We start from the raw sequence: 21,192 nt of genomic DNA on the forward strand, positions 1-21,192 counted from the left end.
AGTCTTTATTAGGCATACATTGTTTGATATATTATTTACAAAAACAGCAAAACAAAGTTGGCCAAGCTGTGATCCATGTATACTCCTTTTTTGGATCTTTGGTCCTTGGTGCATTACAAAATCGATTTGCAGCTTGTGCTTTGCTGCATATGTACCTTATGATCCAGATCAGTTGTGGACTTCATAGACATAGCATGCAATGCATCGATTTGCAGCTTGTGCTTTGCTGCATATGTACCTTATGATCCAGATCAGTTGTGGACTTCATAGACATAGCATGCAATGCATCGATTTGCAGCTTGTGCTTTGCTGCATATGTACCTTATGATCCAGATCAGTTGTGGACTTCATAGACATAGCATGCAATGCATCGATTTGCAGCTTGTGCTTTGCTGCATATGTACCTTATGATCCAGATCAGTTGTGGACTTCATAGACATAGCATGCAATGCATCGATTTGCAGCTTGTGCTTTGCTGCATATGTACCTTATGATCCAGATCAGTTGTGGACTTCATAGACATAGCATGCAATGCATCGATTTGCAGCTTGTGCTTTGCTGCATATGTACCTTATGATCCAGATCAGTTGGGGACTTCATAGACATAGTATGCAATGCATATGGCTCGTGATTCAGAGAAAACTGCTCAGCATGACTGCAGCAGCACTATGTTACTACCAGATACTTAGACTGACCAGCAGATTAGTACAGTGGTGGCACTACTGCAGGTATTGCCCCACACTGTAGTACTGAAACAAAGCTGAGTCAATGGACCAACCTCTCAGTTTACTGGTAATCTATGTTTCCACCTCAGCTATGGACCTGAGCTTACAGTAAAGACTAAAAGAATAAGATGCATACAAATAGCAGAAATGGGGGTCCTTTGCAAACTTGCTGGGCTCCCTTTCCATGACAAAGTGGGAAGCCTGGCAGTCCAGTGAGGATCTTGGGAGCCGGGACACTATTCCTGCTAGATGATAGGTATCAGATGAGGTGGTTTGATCCCCTAATCAGAATGCCCTGGGTGTGCCTCACAGGAGATGAACCAAACACAGGGCAGATAGGACAAATTAGGCAGACTGTATCTCTCAGTGTGCCTGACAACACCTAAGGATTCCAATAAACTGTGTAAAGTTGCTGGGAATAGCATGGTCTGGTCTACCCTGCATAATTTGCTACCTCTATGACCCAGATAGAACATATGTGTGTGTATAGCTTTAAATTACTGATGTCTTTAGCCTCATTTACAACCCAGATGTCTAGCATTAACTCTGTTTTTGTACATTATGTCACATTCTAAAAATACACTGACAAAGGTAGCAGCACACCATTTCCCATCTTATCTCAGTATTTGTATTTTTAGATACCAAATGCTATATTGTATATCCAACCATAATTCAAAAAGAAATGATTGCTGTGTGAGTTCCTGAAGCAAAGGTAGGGTCTTAGCTGCACAAATTATAGTTGAGTCATCAGCATACTGAATAATGGTGGCATGTTTGGCAGCTGTAAGTAGGCCACTGAAAAATAAATTGAATAATAGGTGGCCTAGTGTGGATCCTTGGGGAACACCAACAGACACAGGAATGAAGGAAGGAAGAAGGAAAAGTCATTTTGCTATTTGATAGCCTGTGCCCTGTGTAACAGATAGCTATGGAACCAGTACAGAGAGGACTCTGCCACTGTTACTGACGAAAGTTTGCTATGCACCTGTTGTTGATATTTCTCTTCTAGAGCTCATACTTGTTTGTCTGAGCTTATTTACTTTACAATCTAAAAGCCAGAATGTTGTTAAAAATAACCATCCTGTTGCCCCATCACTCTCCTTGATTATTTTTTTTATTTTGATCATTTAATTTTAATCATTTTATTTTATTTGTATTTTTAACTGGGGTAATGCACTGATGTCCATGGACTATTTTCAAGCTCATCATGGGATAATAAGACTCTATTTATTCATTAATCAGTATTTACAAAATAGAGATACATAGCATAAAACCTTTCCATTATAGTTGTAAGCAGGTCCAAAGGAATGTTTCAAGTGTTAGCAGACTATGGGCTGGATTCATGAACACCAGCCTCTCATGCTAAGCTGGTGTGTGTGATGAGGAAGGCTTTTTCAATTCAGGAAACAGCAGTACATGTCGTGGCTGGCTGTGAAACAAGGGTTAGCAGCTGAATATGCTAATGACCATATAATTAGCAGTGATGTATGCTGAGGAAGCAAAAAAAAAAAAAAAAACATGGCAGAGCAATTCAGAAATGTATAAAATGAGCATTAACATATTGTACTAACTTTAGCTCTCAATTCCAACAAATGCTGGAATTCAGCCACAGGAGAACTTTAAAAAAGATGTTAGGGTTTGCTGTAGCCATTATAAACCTGTACCTTCAACAGACAACAGACTCTCATACAAGGTGCTGTTGCTACTGCTAGATCTCGGCCTAGAAGGTGTAGGGTGTTTAGATCATGCTTGACCTACCATGGACTACAAGAAATTAACATACTAGATTGCTACAGGAATACTATATAGGAAACAGTGGACATCTGCTGCCCCCACCTGAGGCCTTGTAGGAATCTTGGAGAATCAGTTCCAGTGGAAACTAAGGTATGTGTCATGTGGTTCCTTACAGCCTTCTACCTTTGTTGTGGTTGTTTGCGGTGGACTTCCCTTTTTGTTTTGGATAAAGTATGTGCAGCTTTATGTATATTACCTACATGGACCTTTCAGTGACTTACAGGGCGACACAGTGGTGGTTTCACAGGCCTCTATCTCAAGACCAGTTCCTCAATGCAATGCTACAACACATAGGGGAGCATAACTGGTTTCCATGTACTGCAGAAGAGAAAGCTACCACCATGCAAAAGGTTTTTATAATAACCAATTTCCCTAAGGTACTGTGGACCATATATTATACCTACAGTGAAATAAAAGCCCCACCTGGTGAATTGGGAAGGAAGTATGTAAACAAAAAAAGGGTATCACTCCAGCAACTGTCAGCTGGACTGTAATTCACAAGGTATCATCTATAATGTATGTGCAGATCACACTGGCAGTTTCCATGACACCTGTGACCTGCACCTAAGGTTTTCAAGAAGCAACTTCCCACAAGAACATCTAGGGTGGGATGCAGAATATGCAGTATAACCTTGGCTCATAACTCCTATGGAAAAGAAGACACAACCTCATTGAGCAAGGTTATAACACACACACATACACACACGCACACACACACACACACACACACACACACACACACACACACACACACACACACACACACACACACACACACACACACACACACGCACACACGCACACACGCACACACGCACACACACACACACACACACACACACACACACACACACACTAGATATATCATAAAGAGCGTGTCTGGCCAGCTAAAATCATATTTCTCTTGTATAGATACAGCTAGATGTGCCCTACAATATCGCCCCACAACCTCTGCCAAAATTCTGACTGTGCCATCTTACATAACATTATATTTAGAAAACAGTTGCAGCAGGGTGCTCCAGCACAAAGACCACAGGCAAGACCAGCCAACACAGATGAGGGGTCAGATAAGGAACCTGCAGCTGGAGACAATCATGGCAGTTGGAGGCATGCACAATATACCATGACACTGGCCAACAGGCAGCAAATTTGTCCCAGAGACTGCCCTTCCTATTCAACAGGCTTCCATACTTGTGAAGCTGAGTTCATCTATTATGCAATTTAAATGCAACCTAGACCAGTGGATGGGGAATAGGAAATTTACACTGGGCCTGGCTACCATGTCCCTTATGGACAGAAGTTGCTTATAAATGCCTGGTCCTCAATGTCCTATTTGGATACAGGATGTCATTATTCTTTCAGGAAAACTTGGCTAGACTTAGAAAGGCCCCCCTGGGTCATTAGCCTGGTAACAATCTATGAATCTAATAGCATATACACTCACCACTTAATTAAACAAAAGAGTTATCAGACACTAGCAATAACATCGATGCATACAAACAAGCCAATCCTCTCGACCTGGAATCATCAAAAACCTGGACAAAGGCCCATGAAATATAGGTACAACTGGCCAAAAATCTGTACACTGATTAACATAAAATTTACATACATAATTGTGTAACCCCACCCACTCCGTTGGAATTGTGGGATACCAACTTTTAAATGCAAATTGAAGAACAGACAAAATATTACACACAAAATATAAACAGAAGAACAATAGTGTTTTATTTATATTAATATCTGAACTTGTATCAGACTTTGGACTTATGGAAAAGTAAAATACAAATTTCTTTTATAAAAATAAAATTAACTGCTTCTATACTAATAATAAATAAACACAAAATATAACCAGAACAAAACTGTTTTATTTATATTAACATCTAAACTTGCATAAAACTTTGAACTTGTATAAAACTAAAATACAATTTTCTTCTATAGAAATAAAATTAACTGCTACACTAATATAACATTAAAATAAATACAATTAATGTAAACAAGCAGATGAATTATAACAAGTACTACACCGGTATAAAATATAAATAAATACAAATTAAATAAGGTCCGAATTCGACAGACAACAAAAACATATGCTCCTAAGCTTAAATATAATATTTGGATTATTTTAATCCAAAGGAAAAATATATGCCCAGAAAAGGAATACCACAAGCTAAACCCTGAAAGCCCACAGAGGAGTGCTCTCTTTGGTGGCAGGAAAGTTCCTAAGGGCATAGGCACCCAAACCTATCTTTTAGTCGGGTCTATATCAGAAGATCGAAGTTTTAAAACTTCAAATGTTCTAATATCAACTCGTTTTGACTGAACGCGAAAAATAGCAAAGCTGCAGAACACTGAATTCTTTCCTAGGGAAAGAATTCATTTGGCTGGTTCTGTGGCTTCACTATTTTCAGTGCTGTGGTGGAAAGTTACAGGTCGAGTTCAGGTAAGTGTGCGATTGTGTGGTCATTAGGGTTAGGGTGCGGGTTAGGTGAGTTAGGGTTAGGGCACGGGTTAGGTGAGTTAGGGTTAGGGCGCGGGTTAGGTGAATTAAGGTTAGGGGCGGGTTAAGTGAGTTAGGGTTAGGGCGCGGGTTAGGTGAGTGTGCGATAGTGACAGACCTTAGGGTTAGGGTTTGGGTTAAGGTAAGTGGATAGATAGTAGTGTATGTACAGTTTAGTGTAGGGTTAGTTGTAGGATTATAAGTGTATGTGTGTGGATTGATGTTTTTTAGGTGTGCTTGTGTTGTGTGTATGTGTTTCAGAATAGTGAATTTTTTCCCAAGGAAAAAATTTGCTGTTCTGAATGTTCGATATTATGTGGTTTAGATAATTTAGGTTCGATGAAATAGTGTTCGCTATTTTCATCGTTTGATAGCATGATATAAACGCTTTTAGCCAGGTCAGCTCAAGCTATCTAATGGTTTAGGCATGTGGAAGGTGCCTTGAAGCTTTGGAAGCTTGCTGGCTGTTATAGCCTTAGCAGGTTATAAACCATACAGCTTAGCCTACTACCACAATGATTAATATGATTCACATCTATTATGCCACACAAAAAAATTAATAAAAACTGTAACCAGCATATGCAACAAACCTCTCTCTGTGCTCCAACTCAGTAGCTTGACATGACCAATCAATCCAGTCTAATCATTCGATTTAATATAATATTTGTTGAGACTTTTATCAGTCCTGTGACTTTGTACAGTGATGACAATATGCATCTTTAAAGTCTCTCTGTATATAAGCATAAAAACAATGTGTGGAATATATATGTATTTCAGTCTATGGCCCCTCATATTAGGTTATCATCTGCTGCTTCAACCTACTCCTAAAAATGCAGTAAAGAGTAATAACATTGTTCGTACACTACAGCAGTAAATGTCCCAGGTTATGCTCAAGGGTGTCACTTCCTATCCTATAAAATCTCACGTCAAAGTGTTAAGCACTACTACATTAAGTTAGGAAATCATTCAGGCAATTACTCAATATTCTTTCTACCACAGAATTTCTTCAAATTCATTTTTAAGGCTGGCTGGTGGGAAAAGACCACATGACAGATGCAGGACTGCATAAATAGAGCAATGTGTTAAAGAATTAGTGTTGAGGGGAGCTAGGTGACACAGGATTTACATATTTTAACAAGTAATTAACTAAAACATTTGTCAGTGTATCTTTACATTCTGAGCTATTTTAATGTATCAAAATCACTCCAAGTGCATCTTATATTTTACTTTTTTTTTTTCACAGTATGGCCATCTTAAGGCCTGCTATACTAATGTGACCTTGTTTAACAGCTTTACCTTCTGGTTCCTAGAATCTATTTCAAATCCCTTTTATACAAGTCATGCTAGAAAAAAAGAGAGTTTTTAACATCCTTGTAAACAGAATAACAGCAAGGTTTCAAAGTATAAATATCTAGATTTCACAATGGATCCCTTAATCATATGAATACAAAGCATTGCATGACTACAAAGCCTGTAATCAGCTTCAAAAATGGTAACACTTCTTCCACATAAATGCTTGCTCAAAATTCACAGTCAAAGCAAAACGTTCTAAACTATTGGCATACTAAACTCCTTTAGTTACTGTGAAAGAAACTAAAACTTCTAACAACTAATGCCAGTAAAGCCACATCAAAATTTCTACCTCTGCCTACCAAATAACACCTCAGAATCAAATGTAAAAGCTATCAATGCCAACAAACTTTGTTTAGACCAGTATAAAAGTTCAGTGATCACAAACCTCCCAAACTAACCTCTGTATGTACCACTGAATAATACTGGCACTTTTCAGTGCTCATCTGTGCTTATCCACAATAATCAAATTATTACAAACTGCTCATCTCATCCTCATAGTTGTTCTAGAACAGATGGCCCATCTGTACTTAAAATCTCTATGTATGCAACATCTATGTCCCCTACTTTTACAAAACTTCATAAATCTGACTTTAGAAGCATTTCCATACCTGAACTCGACCTTTCACCTCTTCTGCCATTGTTTTAATTTATCCAGGTGAACAACCCTCTTTAATTTCCTAGAAAATGTTATGCCATCTCAGTTAACAAACTATCTTGAGCAATGCAACTTTCTTTGCACCAGTTAACGCACTCTTTCACAGATAGCAGCTGCAATAAGAGTGCCTGAGGAAGTCCAAAAATAGCCATTCCTGTCAGTCTTGTCAACAATATCCAGTGCACTAAAAATTCTACTGCATTTGGGACTCCATAACTATACCATTCTCAAGTTTAAATGAGGTCTAGTCGCCCAACCCGTGGTGGTGGTGCTGCGGTAGCATTGTCGCCTCACAGTAAGACGTTGTCCGGTTCGATTCTCAGATAGAGCGTCTTCTGCGTGGAGACATGCGTGAATGGGTGTACCTTCATTGAAGGTTGTGCATCAGGCCTGGCAAGCCGGTATGTAAAAATCAACTGCCAATCATTAGCGGACAGGAGTTCCGCTGTGGCGACCCCTAACCGGGAAAAGCCGAAAGACACAAACTTATTAATTCCAACATGCCCCCCAGCGTGAACGTACCTGTCAGATTCCTACAAAGCTGTATACTTGTGACTTTACTCTGTTCACTTTTCATTAACAACAGCTCCAACATTCGGTTGTTAAATAACTGCCTTCTATATTTTCTGGTCTTCTACTCAGCAGTATATGAACAGCTCTGAGGACCAGACTGTTAAATTAGACGATCTTCACTAATGTCTACCTTCATAACCAGGGTGGGGAAAAATGCATAGATGAAGCCCCCCCCCCCATTTCTCAATACTTTGCCAAAATTGCCAATGATTTGCATTGCCAGAAAACAAAAATTTTATGAGAAATAGTCTATAGATCCAAAAAATGAGGCAAAATTCTGGACATGATGATTCTGTGAAAATTTATACAGTTGCGACTCCAAGGTGTGGTTTCCTTTATTCATCTTTACTTATCTGGAGCCAGAGGATGTCGTGCCACCAGAGAACATAAATCTTCTCATCCTGGCCTGGGTCAGTGGGTCTGTGTCCTGGTAGGATTCCTGGTAGTTTGTACGCTGGGTGGACCGGATGCATTCTGCTGCAGTCTGCACAGCACTGCAGAAGGTACCTTACTTCTTTAACTTGTTTTGTTGCACTAATTTGCTTGGCTGGTACTGGCAAAAGTAAGAAAACTTAACTGACTGAATTCCACTCGCAGTCACTGGTCACTTATGTGACTGTACAGACGTACTAGTAAAGACATTTGAGATTCAGACTTCTCACCCTATAGAAAATTCCTGCTAATGCAAAATTTGTTATTCTATCAACTTTCTAAGTTTGTAAGAGCAATATTAAAATTCACCCATATGTTTTGGGCCTTTGTCCCCCAATTATTTATGGTTTTGTCCTGATTTCTTGCTCTAAGAGGTTGAGAGCTATGCAGGGAAGTTTCATCCAGATCAAAACAACTGGTCAAACCTTTCATGTGAGGACCTACGGTACATAATTGCATCTTGGTGAGTCTGCATCTAAACTGCATTATACAAGCAAACTTGTTTTCCCCTATGCTCCATGATTCCGAGACAATGAAAATATTATATTACACAATCAGCTTGCTTGTCTTGCCACCACTAATAAGCCTCAGTGTCTTACCTTGAATTCAGAACTGTAAAGAACTGTTTCACAACACTAAAGAGAGAGTTAAAAATGAAAAATGTGTGACAACAAGATACACTGGATAACAAAGTACATTGTTACTGTTAACACATTGACCAGATTTCTTTTTAATGACAAGCCTGACACCAGTTTCACAACCAAAGATTTAATCTTATGTGAGAGGAATTGGCAATCAACAAAAAAATACAGCACTGCGTGGTTAAAACTGGCCTCCATTTCCATACTAAACGATCAAAACCAAGTACTTGTCAGCACAAACTAATAAAACAGAAAAACGACCACTGAAGAATGCCATTACCAACACCAATACAAAATCTTTATTAGACAAGTCCATTAAAAAAACACATAAGTACTTACGTTCATATAATCCAAATGAACTTCCTCAGATACGAGGAAGTTCATTTGGATTATATGAACGAAAGCACTTGACGTTTTTAATGGACTTGTGCAATAAAGATTTTATATTAGTGCTGGTTATGGGCCAGCATTCTTAAGTGGTCATTTTTTTTTTGCTTGTTTTATCCATTTGCATACTGACCGACACATGGCTCAAGTCCGACAAATATTGTTAACCACATCTTGCGATGAGTGCATCCCTGCAATGGGACAATTACTGTATAAAAGAATAAAATACACCTCGCTATGCTAAACTCCATTTTCCCAGACACAATATGCGCTCCTTATGTGCCTTTACCCCCCCCCCCCCTCCGTCTCTCATATTTGGAAAAGACAAAAGTTAACACACTGTGGTAAAAATAGAAAATGCACCGGCAGTGATTTTCTGTGCTGTGAGAACAGGGACAACAACATCGCCCGGCTGGTTTCTTATCGACCTGGGGACACTGCTACAGTACTACAGACCATTTCTTTTAAAGCCTTACTGTGATAATAACTTCATAGGGCATTGGCGCACTCACGATGCTGAGGTCATCATGCACACACATGCCTGTTGATTAGATCGCCAGATATGACATCAGCGTTAAAAAAAATGAAAGTTACAAAAAAAATTAGGATTTAAACAGGCCATTAAGGAATTCATGGCACCCTATTATTTCACTCCCCCAAAATGGGAAATACAGAGGAATTCGGTACAGTTGAGAGGTATGCAAACAAGTCAGGCTTTGCTTGCCCATGCAATGGCTGGCTACTGTGAGCATGAGACATAGGCAGCCCTAGACTGTGATGTCTCAGCAGCAATAACAAAGAGGAGTGATAAACCTGTAATGAACAGATAAACAGAAATAAGCATTAAGTAAACAGCAAGAATAATTATTTATACAGGAATATGATAATGTCAGATATATGGAGCAAATACGGGCAAAACCAACTATGATGAATTCAAATGTAACACATACATCTTTGACATGCCCATGTATGTGAATTAACTCTGGCAGAAATTGTACTGCTAGTTCATTGTCCCTGACTAGAAGTCAAAGTGCTGCATGAATGTGAACGACGTCTGTTTGATGAGCTAGCATCACAACTATGTCCATGACCATATCTGTGTGTGCACATGACCACCAAAAATGTATCAGTGCTAATAGTACCACAGCAGGAGCAGGCTCTAGCTTGTCAATGGTCATGCCGGCTCACATCTGACAAGGTTCATCCTCGTGGATGACATCCATCCCCTAGCAGACATTCCATAACAGACACTGCATGGTTCATGCAGTCTCATATATTAGAATGCATGACATCCAGTAGTCTGACTGTCTCTTCTAAGGCCCTGGTAGAACTTGCCTGAGTCTTCATGATGGCCAGCCACATATGTTAGGTGACTGACCAAGATCGGGGGAGGGTGGTAAGCATACCTTCTCTGATTACCACTACTGGTACCACCATGTGAAGGCTAGGGGGCCATTCCACCAGCTCTGCAACCAGATTAACCACACTACCCTGGTGAACTGTAAACTCAGAAACTTGTCCACTCTCAGATGGGTCAGTGTCTTGAATATGCATGGGCATAACAATTGTGCCCACACTACGGGGAGGGGATGTTGGAGCCACAATCTCAGTGTCAGACATACCCTCTGCAACCCCAGACTGTGCCTGTTCATTAACATCATCCTCATCAGAGGCTACCAATCCTCTAACATCAGGCAGAGGAAGGTACACAGTGCTGGTTGTGAATACATCAAGAAAACAGAAAAACAGAAGGAACAGAAAGATAAAAACAATACAATGTCAACATCTAAATAAAGCAATCATACATGCAAATGCAAATAATCACAGAGAATAATGCACATGACTAATAACAAAAAGGTGTGTCCATACCATGTTCAGGTTGTCATGTACATCAACACCAGATGTCCCTAGACACATAAATTTTAGTTGATAGAAATATTGTTAGGATATAACTTAAGACAACGTAATTTAATTAGCAAACTAATTAATACATATATTTGAACATCATACCTGGAACATCACTAGTGGAAGTCCTCTGGTTATCTTCCACCTCTGACCCCACATCCAGCACAACACTGTGGAATTCTTCTGAGCTGCCTGGATCCCTTACAGTTGACAGGAACTCCTCCATCTGAGTCAGTGATTGCATGGTAGAAGGCCCGCTTTCAGTAGCCCTTCATTCCTGTGTCACAGCATTTCTTCTGTCACTGGCCTTTTTAATGATATCATTGGCCCTAGCCCTGGACACCCACAGCATTGACATGATCACCCACCTGCTGCCAGACATGGTCACAGAAGTGCTTGTCTGCTGAATGCTACAGGGTACTGCTTTGTGTGCAGTGGGGCTGCAGAGGGCTGCTGTGTGTGTGTGTGTGTTTGTGTGTGTGTGTGTGTATGGGGGGGTCCCCATTCCATTACCATGTCTATGGCCCCATTTGACCATGATCCAGCTCTGGGTGCTAGTGATGACAAAATGGTTGTAACTCACAGCATATATACAACTTAGTAAGAAAGATTTATAAGCGTGGCAAAACATAATACATTCGTTGCACAAAGGTAATACAATGAAATAAAGCACAAGAACTAAAATCAGAAACTTTCCTCTTGCAGTCACTTGTTTATAACCTCCCATGTTTTAACATCCTCACTTCTGCAATGATCACAATCACAAAACTGTTTAGAAACATGAAAAATGAAAGCAGCGTGATAAGATTGGTATAGTACAGACTAACTGTAAATTTCAGAAGTACAATGCTAAGCACATGTGCTTGACTTTCTCTTCTTTTGCATGTAAATGTTCAGGTGGAAAAACATGGTTATCATGTCAGTGTTTCATTGTAGTGCCATGGGAGCAGTGTTTAAATTTTATGTAGGTGCCATCTATGTAAAAATGAAGATCTTTACTGAAACATTTTACATGTATAAACCCATAAAGTTAAGAAATCATCACATTCATTTATAAATAAATGTTTGCTTTTTTGCCTCATCTTTTGCAAGAAGGATGGCATTGAGTATTGGAACCCATCAATGGTGCCCATCACTGAATGACAGTTCACATCCTATGGCAAAAACTCAAAATATAATTTCACATGCAGAAACACTTAGCCATCAGTTGTGCAAATAAAACTGGCAGCTGTGCATCTTGTTCGGTATTTTGGATATTATTGAATACAAAAAAAAAACACACCAGTTATGTAATTTCTTCAATGGCTCAACATGTTAATGAAGTATGTTCTTACTAACTGCACAAAGAGTACAAAGTTTGAATCCACATTTGGGATAGTTTATCTTTATATGGCATACAACAGGTGTGATCCTTATTTTTCTATACTTTAAGTTGAACTACACATGCAATTTATAATATTAATGCTGCAATAAAATAGTGCACTGTCGCTGCTAAACATGATAATGTAACATCTGTCATCTGCATTGCTCATAATCAGTGATTATAGTAACAACATGTTTCTGTGTGCATGCTGTGAAATAAACAGTACATGTACAATACTATAAAGTACTAAAATTAACAATATAATAATGAATTAGGAAATATGAAGAGCAGATCAAGACAAATTTCAAAACATGTTGGAAAATACAGTGTGTAAATAAACTTATCATAATAGCAGATGTTTGAATGATCACTGCTGTAGTAGCTTTAGCTATATAGGTTATAGCCTGCAGCTTTAGCTATATATGTTATAGCCTGCAAAAGATATAACAGCCGGCCAGCTTCCAAAGTTTCAGGGCACCTTCCACACTCTCAAACCATTAGTCAGCGTGAACAGAGCTGACTTAAAGTAAGATTTGAACACCAGGCTCTTCAGAGCTTTCATGTGGGAGGCTAAGCCCTGAGAGGACACTGCTAAAGAAGAAAAATGTGTATATACACACCCTGGCATAGAAAACTAAATAAAACAGAGGAGGGAGAAAGCAGCTACTGCAACAGTAATCATTTGAGCATCTAGTTTTAAGGTAAGTTAACTTACTTAATTGTACTATGTTCATCATATACATCACTGCTGCACTAGCCTTACCTATATAGATAGCTGTCATATCTTAAGAAAACTAGGAGGAAAAAGGAAAAGGCTCTAGCTGCCCATAGAGAATGGTCATTGTAAAGCTTGCCCTAGACAGCCAGTTTATAGTGCTTTGTAAATGTATGCACAGATGACCACGTTTTTAAACCCAGAATAGAGTTCAAGCCTTTCCAAAAACCCATAGATGAAGCAAAAGCCCCGGTAGACTGAGCATTGATCTTGAAGTTGCAAACAAACACCAACTGTACCACAGCTAGGAAGTTTATTATAAAACAGGTAAGCACTTTCAGGGATGTGCCCCTTCATCAGACAACTCACAAAAACAATTTGTTTCTTATATAGTAGAAGCACCTACTATATTTATTTTACACCAGCTGTTTTATTAGTTGGTAGAGGATTTCTGTGTTTCGCGCTGAGCATTGATCTTGCCTGTAAAAGTTTTGTTGTGGTAGGAATAATAAATGGTAATTGCCTGAGACAACCATTTGGAAACAATGTTTTGATACACGTTGTCCCTTCTTACTTTCACAAGAAGTGAACAACTGATCAGAAGATCTGAAATATTTTGTTTTGTCAAGATAGCACCTAAGCAGTCTGTGGACATCTGAGGTATGAAGTATCCTTTCCCCTCATTTTTTGAGTTCTGGAAAGAAAACAGAGAAATAGAAAGATTAGTTTAAGGTAAACTTGGATTAGTTCTTAAAAACACAATCTCTGTGAAAGATGATATAAGGCTGACTCACCATAACAGCTTGCAGCTCAGATACTCTTCATGCAATTAGAACAGCGCAACCAGCAAAACTGTTATCCATGTTAAGAATCTGAAGTCAGCCAGATGAGCTGGTTCAAATGGAGCAAGTGTTAGCTTCTCTAACACAATGTTAAGATCCCAAGGGGTAGCCACAGGTTTTCTGAGAGACCTTTTATGTAGAACCTCTTTCAAAAACATTTTGAGGTGGATCTGCATTGAAAGAGGGAGATCCATGGATTGACATGCTGAAATAGAAGGGAGGTGAACCTTGACAGAGGAATAAGAAAGACCATATGAAAATAACTCACAAAACTGTAAAACCAGAGAAACAATAGCCCTGAATGGGTGCTGGTTATTTTAGGCTTTCTTGTCTCCGTTAGTAACTGCTGTACATCCTGAGAAAACAGATGCCAAAAGGTATTAAAGACACCCTATCATCCAGGCAATCAGTTGCAGTTGTTTGAGGACAGGATGTATCACATGACCCTGTTCTTGCATGAGTAAATCCAGTCTTTGAGTAAGCTTGTGGTAATTATCAAAGGCCATTTCCAAAAGAAGGGAGAACCGCTATTGCCTGGCCATATGGGAGTCACCACAATGATCTTTAGGGAGTTCTTCTGAATCTTCACAAGTACCCTACATATTAGTGGAAAAGGTGGAAAACCATATAGAAACACTCTTGCATTGAGTCCCGGAACACAATTTTGTCAGCTAATTGTTTAGACAGATGGCAAAACTGTCTACCTGATATGTTCTCCACAGATGGATTAATTCTTAAAATCTCTATGATTCACTTTCCATTCATGAGGGTCTGCCTTGGTCCTGCTCAGCTTGTCTGTCACACAGTTTTGCTCTAACAGAATGTAAGATGCCTATAGAGTGAGATTGTGCTGTAAACCTATATCACACTATAACATGGCTAGTCTGCAAACAGGTTAAGTTCTGGTTCCTCCTTGTTACTTTATGCACCATATCACTGTGGTGCTGTCTGTAAAACCCTAAAGAGAGACTGGAGACCACAGATAATTCAAAGAGGTGTGAGCCTCTATAAGAGCTAACCTCTTTTTCATGTTTATTTGATTTGGCCTGTCTTTTTTGTCCTAAAGACCCTGCACTTTGATTTCCATTGACAGAGCTCCTCAAGCAAAGTCTGAGGTGCCTGCTGTGGCTGACTGCTTTGGAGCAGCAGGTGAGAATGGGAGACCTGGATTCTGAGAAATTAAAAGTCACCACCATCTGAATTCCCTTTTTACAAACCCCAGAAATAGAATTTGCAAAAAAAAAAAATGGGTGTTGATGCTGGGACCAAACAGGTTTGAGATAGCATTGTATCTTTCTCATATAGAATCTTGCAATAGGTATGAGTACCATGAAAGCCATGAGACTCACAATCATGAGGTATCCCCTGGCTGAGATTGTAATCTAAGTGGAAACCCCAGGGAACAGATCCACATATATATATTTACTTTTTCTTGTGGAGGAAACACTGTTTGTACTGAGGCGCCCAATAGGCACCCCAGAAATGCAAACTTGTGTGAAGGTGTCAGAAGAGACTTTTGAATGTTGTCTTGGAATTTTAGCCTGCAAAGGAGATCTCTTACTCGAGAGAAAGAGAGGGAGAGTGATTCCTGATACTTTGAAAAATACTCTGCAAAGATAAGGAAGTCATCTAAATATAAAAAAATGTGGATATCCTGTAGACTGCAATGAGCTACTACTAGAGCTGGACACTTTGTGAACACCCTTGAAGCTGTGGGTAATCCAAGGGTAAGGCAGAGAAATGATTATGTGATTCAGACACACATAACATTAAAAAACACCTGAAATCTGGATGAAAAGGAATGTGATGATATGTTTCTTTTAAAGTTAAAGTTACTAGAAAACTCAAATGAGGAAGAAAGGGGAAAGTGTTGTGAAGTGATTTTCTACTTTGGCACTATCACAAACTGGTTTAAGAAAAAACGAAAGAAAGAAAGAAAGATCCAGAACTGATCTGCATGAAATTTCTTTCTTTGGCAGAAGAAACATTCTTCAGTAAAAACATTTTCCTTAGCTGGGAACAAGGAACAGGTTATATTATTCTTTGAGCCAACATGTGGTTTAAAACAGGAGTAAACAGAGGTGTCTGGAGAGGGCAAGAGCTCTAGTACAGTCTTTCTAACTCAACTGATTGCCCTTTGTTTGTTTTTTTTTGGGGGGGGGGGTCCAACTTTCTTTTTGCAACTGCCCTGCCATTGCTTTTAAACATCTTCTTCTCAACACTTAGCAGAGACTTTTTTTTTTACCAAATTTACATGTCGGTGCAGAAAGTACCTTTGAGAACTTCGAGACAGAGGGATAAAAATGTGTTAAGATTCCATGAATAAGTTTTCCTCTCTCATCACACATTTTGATAAATTCTGCAGCAGTGGGCCCAAAAACTAAATCTCTATCCAAGGGACAATTCAAAATTTCATTCCTAAAATTGTCTGGGAGGTTCTGAGAATGCAACCAGGAAAGCCTCCTGGTTGCAAACCTGGAAACAGTATCTGTAGAATCACAAACACATTTCAAACAATGAATAGTGACTTGGAAATGGAACAAACCCAATTAGATGTAGCAGATTTTTCCTCACAAGAGGAAATTGAAGCTAAACCATTCCTCATACTTTCGCAGTTAGAATAAATTTCAAGATGCTAGCCTGACAGTTTAAAATTCTAAAAATCAAAATTGCAGAAGCATATACTTTTTCCCCAAACTTATCAAAAGCCTTGTCATCTTTATAAGAAGGCGATGATTGGGAGTTATCAAAATGTTTAGCAGCACTCAGATTCACTACAATTATAGCTGCTGGGTCAGATCTTATTTATTTTAATTTTGTATTTGTTTTCCAGGGTAGAGCAATGATCTCCATGGACTTTTTCAGATTCAGCCCGAGAGCAGTGTCTGCTTAAGTGATTTGCTCAAAGTTAGGCAATAGAAGTTGAGGGAATCAAACCTTGCACTACTAGACCACATGAAACAACTCACTAGCAGCTCCTAAATCTTCTAAGTCAACTGCCAGAGAAGCAGCTGGTCTGGGATTGGTGTATAAAAGCTTAAAAGACTGAGGAAAGTCATACAATCTGTCTGCTTTCTTGGGGGTAGCAGGCTGAGTCTCATGGAACCCACAGGTTGTGACATAAATATACTCAAAGACTGACAGCATGGAAGGAATAGGTGAAAGTTGTGGAAATTCCATTTATAACAAACCATAATATTGTCTGGGAGTGAGAGGGCTCAGTGTTCTTCCACTGAAAACACTGGTTCATCCTGGAAGTAGTCTTAGCAAAAGAGAATCCCTCATAGGTGGAATCATATGCCATACTCTCCTCTGAATCTGAATAAAAAAAATGAGGAGAAAAAAAACTGTTTCTGTCCCTTCACAATCCCCTACAGATTCAACATCTTGAACCTCATCAGGGAAGAGGAATCTCTTTTCTTTTTCCCTGAAATCACCTTACAAGAGGGGGGTCTAGAGTTTGTACAAGACCCTGACCCCAGCCCAACAAATAACTCCTGTCTAAAGACACATGGTCAAGAGTAGAAACATATTGTTCTGTCTCTTTTTGACTGAAATTTATGAAGTAACAGACCAAGAAATGCCAGCAAGAGCTTTCCCAGGGATGGGCACTGCATTCTAGGCAGAGACACTCTCCCTGTCCCTTTTCCCAACACCAACATAAATGGCTATCCCTTGACCACTGAGGGGACCTCAACAGCTGCAGAAGACATGGATATGGTGGCTGCATGGATAATGTGTCTTCTTCATCAGAGGCCATCTGGACTGGAAAATGAATCTGAGGTGAATAAGCTAAAAAGTGTTCATCTGAATCAGATTACTCTCCTCCTCAGAAGAAGATTCATATGAATAGAGAAGAGGAGATAAGTAGAAAGAAAGAAAGGAAGGAGACTTGAGAAACAAAATGGCCTTGTAGGTCCTGTGAAAAATTCCATCCATTCCTTTTCTTCAAACATCTGAAAAGGAGAAACATTCTTTCTGTTTTACTTCTTTTTCTTAGGAATGACATCTGATTTCACAAACAGTAATGATTTAGAACCTGGAGGACCTCGATCAGGGATCCAGGCACTGCTAGCCTAACTAGGATTTGAGGTATGCCCTCTCATCCCTCTGAAACAATAAGCCTTGATTCCCCCATCTCAGATATACCAATATGATCAGTTGAATCAGACATGTGAGAATCAAAACACCATACTTGCCTCCAGCAAGGTCATGGTAGTGGGATCTTGAGAAGGAATCAGGCATGCCATAAGATACCTCAATAAGTACATCCAAGTCCAACCTAGCAGACTGTGGTTCAGGCTTAAGCCTTTTGAATTTCTTCTTTAGTGCCAGCCGGACATTGGATGCTCAGGTTTCTGCCATTTTGGTTTGGGCGAGGCACTTTAAGCACTGGGTATCTAAATTCTAAATAAGTGTTCAGCAGCAAGGAAGATACATACATAAGGTTGTTGGAATAAACGATTAGCAAATCTGACAGTTCTTATAGTTGCATTTAGCTCCAAGACAAAAATAAGCACTGAGATTAGAGGTTTTTTTTAAGGAATCTGCCTAATGGAATCACACTTCCCTCTCTTAGCTGACATCTAACAATTTTAAAATCAAAGTTCAAGAAAAAGGAAGGTTCCCCAATTAGGCACTTATCTGTATAAATGAAGGCAGAGTAATACCAATGACCACTCAAACAGACCGATACATGCTAGACCTACATATGAACTGGTAGCAAGATGGACTGGGGTGCTATGGTCACATGTGTGCTTAAGAATCTTTATGCTACTAGGCTTAGGTCATATGTCAGATGTATGACCATATGAGAGGTTTTTGGCTTTGATACCCTGGCCGGATGTCAGGTTACATCAGCGAGATAACACAACCCAGTGATATTGAAACACTTCAACAGTGATCTAAGTAAAGACATTTGCCATTCCAATTTTAACCATCAAATGGAGTAAGTTATTGTATAGTATGCATTCGCAACAGCATACACAGGGATGAGGGTCTGCCATGTTTCACACTTTATAGGGTCATTGGAAACAATAGTACAACACCTATATTTTTGAGTTTGTCATCCATCATGCAAATGAAGTGCCCATTGAAGCATGGATTGAGTGGTAGTTGGGACACATAAGAACCATTTTGGGCACCAATTGTCTGCCATTTTTCCTTGAGATTCTCTGAGGTGAGACATCATTGCTGGAGAAGGAGAAGGTAGTGCTCCTTTTAGAGCACACAGGTAGTGTGAGGAGGAGGAGGCCAAGATTTTTCTGGAGATCCTCCATAAGGAGTATAGCCAGAGGCTCCTACAGAAGGGCTATATCAAGTCACTGTGTAAAGCTGATGGCTGGAATTGTTTAGGCAAGGCTGCCACCCAAGCTACTAACATCCCATGCATGGAGGAAACAGTGCCATCACCATTAGGGTGGTATGAGGCTTTGCAGTTCTGACCTCATTCCTCGATGGAAGGAAGAAGTTAAGAAGCAGTCACCCCATCATACTGTAAGTATAACTCATTTAGCCACCCAAATAACCTGCTACTTACTGCATGCTGCCATAAAATTTTTCATTAAGTTCTTTTTCCATTTCTAGCCCTTGAAGATATCGAAAGGAATAGGTAAAATCACAGGAGCAGATTGGAGCACTAACAGTAATAGGCATTAAAAATGTTTAACTTTTATACACCAGTGCCTTATCTATCAGTTCTGGCACAGCTCAAATTAGTAGTACGACTGTGAAACATTAAAAGTGCGTTTCTGCATTCTTCCTCCTGTATAGGTGGACAAATGGATCTCTGCATTAAGTGTCACTCTCACATTGTGAAGATGCCTGTGGATTCACTTCCATATCATCTCACAGCTGTTGTTATGAAAACCATTTTATGTATATTTTTCTGTTCTGTGGTATCACTGTAACATTACATGACCCATATATGTAAGATCATTAGTAGTTAGCTGGACATTTCCCAATGTACGACTGAAGTTGCTGTCCTTTACTTATCACCTGAGATTGAAATATGTCTGTCTGACCCACAAGTTTACTTTTTTTTATGTGTACAGTATTTTCAGACATCAAATTATATTTCTGACTATAGGCATACACTGATATGGCTAAGTAGCTTCTACAGTTAATCGTCTATCTGTAAGACTGCATGTGAGGATGGCTTTTGTTATAGGACCTTATATATATATATATATATATATATATATATATATATATATATATCCACACACACAAATATATATATATATATATATATATATATATATATATATATATATATATATATATATATATGCATACAGGTTGACTCCACAGGTGTTTGAAATCGCACAGTTCTTCAGATAGGGAAATATGGCCTTTTCCCCTAGACGATGCAATCTGGAAGTAGTATACATAACTACAGTTCAAAAGACCATAGATTCGACTCCTGCCTGGCTCAGTTGACACATTTTTGGGTTGGACGTTAGCATTCGTTAAGGTATTTGCCTTACAAACATAAGGTGCAGGATTTGATGGAGTAATTGGCTAGGCTTAAAATGGCTCATAATGAGAGTTAGCCTAGTACTAATCTATGAACCTATTAACAGGGAGGGGGTGGAAACGTATATAGCCCCTCACAGGAGGTGTGAAGAGGGACTTGCTCACCTGCAAAAATTATGTTTTTTAATATTTTTTAAGTTAAGTTTTGCATATGCCAAGATTGTTGATCGACACATGCTTTTATTTTTAAACACCTTTATTGAACTATCACTTGTACCATATGAGGTTGATCGGCACATGCTTAGTAGCAGGTTGACGTTTGCAAAGACAGTGTTTTATTGTCGACTTTGTAAATGTCAAGATTTGGGTGTTTTGTTCAATTTCAGTATACCTATTTATACCTGTATCTATCTATATATATCTATGTCTATATCTACCGTATATATATATATATATATATATATATATATATATATATATATGTGTGTGTGTGTGTGTGTGTGACAATTCAAATTGTCGAACAGAAAAAGAGTTGGTACATTTGACTGACTGTGCCATTTATTTTTATGTGCAAGATCACTGTATTCTGGAGATCGGGAAATTTGCCCTTTCCCCATTGAAGTGCAATCTTACAGTTGGTATATATAATTAACAGGGGGGGGGGCATGGGGTGTAAAATGTTTAACTTTGATTTTTTCTCTATTTTTCAGTTGGCTGGTGATTGACAAGCTGTGTTCATTTATTTGCCATTCAATATTTTTTCGATATATGAACATAATATATATATGCACAAAAACAGGCTACTGAAATCAATCATTATTTAATGTTTTGCA

The sequence above is a fragment of the Protopterus annectens genome, chromosome 2.part2, assembly GCF_019279795.1.
Source record: "Protopterus annectens isolate FY-2018-M chromosome 2.part2, PAN1.0, whole genome shotgun sequence".
Lineage (NCBI taxonomy): Eukaryota > Metazoa > Chordata > Ceratodontiformes > Protopteridae > Protopterus > Protopterus annectens.